General features: G+C 37.7%; 1 non-coding gene across 1 annotated transcript; it reads left to right on the forward strand.

Annotated features, from left to right (window-relative positions):
• The first annotated feature begins 1,145 nt into the window (after positions 1 to 1,145).
• LOC123798332 (U6 spliceosomal RNA) lies at positions 1,146 to 1,256 on the forward strand. Its single transcript, XR_006781254.1, has one exon. It is a non-coding gene; the product is annotated as a U6 spliceosomal RNA (small nuclear RNA).
• Positions 1,257 to 3,515: the final 2,259 nt, after the last annotated feature.

The following is a 3,515-nucleotide window of genomic DNA, read 5'->3' on the forward strand; positions in this document are numbered from 1 at the left end:
GACATGATTTTATGCAATCCTGGCCTTCTGCCATATGCTCTAACATTTCTTGTTTTCTCTCTCTCTTCTAGTCTCACTGTGTGTGTGTGTCTCACTGTCCTTTCTGATATCCCTCACCTTTACCTTCCTGATCATTTCTTATGTGGAGTGGTTTTCCTTCTACCTTGTCTACTTATCCTTTTTCAGGCCTATTTTCAGGACTTTATCCGCCATTTTGAAATAGTTATCTAAGTCTTTATTTATCAAAAACAAAAACAGTTTCTCAGGTTAGAGAAAGTTCGATACCAACTGTTGGATATCTTCCCAGCTATTCATCTGACCATTTTGCTTCCCTTCTTTAAAAACCTGGAATATTTTTATTACATCCAGAATAAAATTTTAGGTCCTTCGTAGAGCATTAAGGACTCTTTGTAATCTGTACCTTAGCTATTTTTCTACTATGACCATCATTAGCATTAAAAGAAAGTGAAAAATAAAGAAAAGTCAAGGCAAAATTTTTAAAAACAACCCATATTATCCACTATCCAAAGATAAGCCATGTTACTCTTTCAGTGTCTAGCCTTAGAATTACATGTTCTGTGTAGAGATACATGTAATTTTATTTTATAAAAAATAAAACTTGCTTTATATACTTTCTTATAACCTGTTTTTAAGAAATGAACAATAAATTATTTTCTAATGTCAATAAATATTCATCTATAATATTCTTAAGGGCTGAAAAGAATGTTGATAGAGACTCCCAACATTAATTTTACTAATCTATGTAACTAAATATTTAGGCTTTTCCCAAGTTTTTGGTACTATAAGCAAGAATGTTATATATAGTCTTACAGCCAAATCATCGCCTATCTTTATAATTTTTAATATGAATTTACAAATGTGGAGTTGGTGGGTCAGCATATAGCTGTAAAAACTGTGTTTCAATCAGTCCCTGTAGGGCATATAGGGTAGGGCTGTATGTTATCAAATTGCAAATATTTGTCACTTTTTTTGGTGAAAATTCTATCTCATGAATATAACCAGTGTTGCATAAGTTTTTCCTCGTGCCTAGCAAATTTAGGTATTTATTCATATATATTTAAATATTTCATTTTAAGCTGAGGAAAAATGTTCTTATATATACCACTTAAGAAATCCAGTGATCAGTGTTCGCTTCGGCAGCACATATACTAAAATTGAAACGATACAGAGAAGATTAGCATGACTGGCCCCTGCACAAGGATGACATGCAAATTTGTGAAGTATTCCACATGGAAGGAAGGAAGGAAGGAAGGAAGGAAGGAAGGAAGGAAGGAAGGAAGGAATCCAATTATACTCTTGAGAGAACAATTTATAGTTCACCACAACTAAACTCAGATATCAGAAAAAAAAAACCACTTTCGTCTAAAAGCCTGTCTTTGTGACAGTCTCAAAAGTAATTAGTATTCTGATATGTGTTTTATGTTTAATAATAAGTTAAAAATAGAATTTTTTTAATGTTACACCTTGTCTTCATGCTGAAATTAATTTTGGAAAGAAGAGGTAAAGAAATATTAAGAAACATACAGCATTCTCATTAGCAGTCATAATCAAAAGGTCTTGAGTCATTGACGTTAATTATAAATTAAGAGTTGGTAATGTTCACACAATCATTAGGTGCTGGTACATTCAGTGGCTGGAGTTATAACTTGGAAATAATATTCTGTGGATCCTTAGAGAGTCAGTGTTTTATCAGATAGAAGTATATTATATAGCTAGGTAGAAGATAGTACTTTGGGCCTTGCAAATGATCTCATCCTGACCTCACTGGGTTGCCTGGGGTACTGGGACTAGTTGGTAAGACTAGGTGATCCACAGTCCATGGTCATCTGTTTTCCCTCCAGGGTGGAAGCTCTGGAATAGTGTATCTGTCTGAGAGAGTTGGTATGTTAGGAGTTGTGATTGTGACCACTCTGTTAGGAAGGTCTGGAGCAATCAGTTGTGTTTGGAGTGTGTGTTTCAAGTAGTCACTGTGTTGGTGTTCATACCCATCCTCCTTCTGAGCATCAGTGTCCAGAGTAGCCTGCATGTTGTTGGGGCCAGTGCATCCGCCTCAGTTAATGTGCATGAGACTCTTCAGGAGACCCAGGACAAGCTCTAAGTGCCTCTAGAGTGCTCAGTATATCCCAGCCATCAAGTTGGGAGAACTCTCTAAAAAGGGTATCACCCGTATCTTTTCTTTTTTCCCAAACCACACTCTAGGTTTATATGAAGACCAATTTCCAGTTAGGAATGCAGCTGTTATCCAGAGGAAGATACTAGATGTGGGCTCATATCCACTTTCTTATTTTTAGTATGGGGGCAGGGTGTGAGGTTCCACCCAGAGCTCATACTAGGCCTGAAAATGGCACGAACAAAATCTTTTTAATACTTTAATTGTACTGTTAATATAGCACTTTAAATTGTGGTAGACTTTAAACTCTTTAATATGGTTTATAAGGACTTGTATTACATGGCCCTGTCTCAGGGTGGGTTCCCCAGAAGTAGACACAGAAATAAGGATTTGAGCACCATGAAGGAAGCACTGGTAGAGAAGTGGGGAAATGAGATGCAGAAGAGAAGTCAGCCAGTATGGTGTGTCTTGTCAAGGCGGTTACCACTGAAGATAACTAAAGCTAAGACCACTGAAGAAAACTCCGGGATCATGATAAAACCTGTGCTGCCGAATTGTCCCACCAGAGGGACAAGTAGTATTATGTCCCACCTCTCATTAGTGTTTGGCTGAAAGCTGCTGACGGGGCAGGGGGCGAGGAGGGATCGAGGAGTAAATTTCCTAGCGCGTTTGGTCGGCTTCAGGGACAGGCAAAGTATCTTCAGTACTATGTCCCTAAGACCTAAAGGGATGTGGACAGCTGTCATGTTATCTGCTGGAGGTCCCTTCCTACATCCCTTCCTTCTTACGCCACACGCTCTAAGAATTTTTACCTGCCTGCTTGCTTTCGTTAGGGTATTTACAGAATGCATACCATATGCTAAGCACATGCTAGATACTAAGGATTACAAGGGAACAAGATAGAAATGGTCTGTGCATTCAAGGACATGACACTCTTCCTCCTTTCTAAAACACTCTTTCCTTCCTCACCTAATAAACTTGTTTACAAATGACTCCTTACCTGTCTTTACTCCCCCACAAAAATGAAAGCTCGGCGAAGGCAGAATTCATCTGCTGAATTCCCAGGCCATGCCAAAGAGCTTGGCATAGAGTACATGTTCAGTATATTTCAGCTGACTGTGTTGTACTATAGATAGCCATAAATATGAAGGTAGGCTGGGCTAGAGTAGGAGCCACTTGAGGGCACTCACTGTACCTTATTCAGCTTTATATCTCTGAAATCTAACACATCTCTGGCACATAGTATTCAGTATTTTTTAACATAGTCGAATTAAGTTTAATCAAATCAAGTTATTGTTCAGAATACATTGACCCAGATATATCAGTAACTTGAAATCAAGTTTCATAAAAAATTATTGCAAGAATTAGAAGTATTTCATATGAA

The sequence above is a fragment of the Ursus americanus genome, chromosome 1 (genome assembly GCF_024610735.1).
Source record: "Ursus americanus isolate L20-20 chromosome 1, mUrsAme1.1.p, whole genome shotgun sequence".
Taxonomy (NCBI): Eukaryota; Metazoa; Chordata; class Mammalia; order Carnivora; family Ursidae; genus Ursus; species Ursus americanus.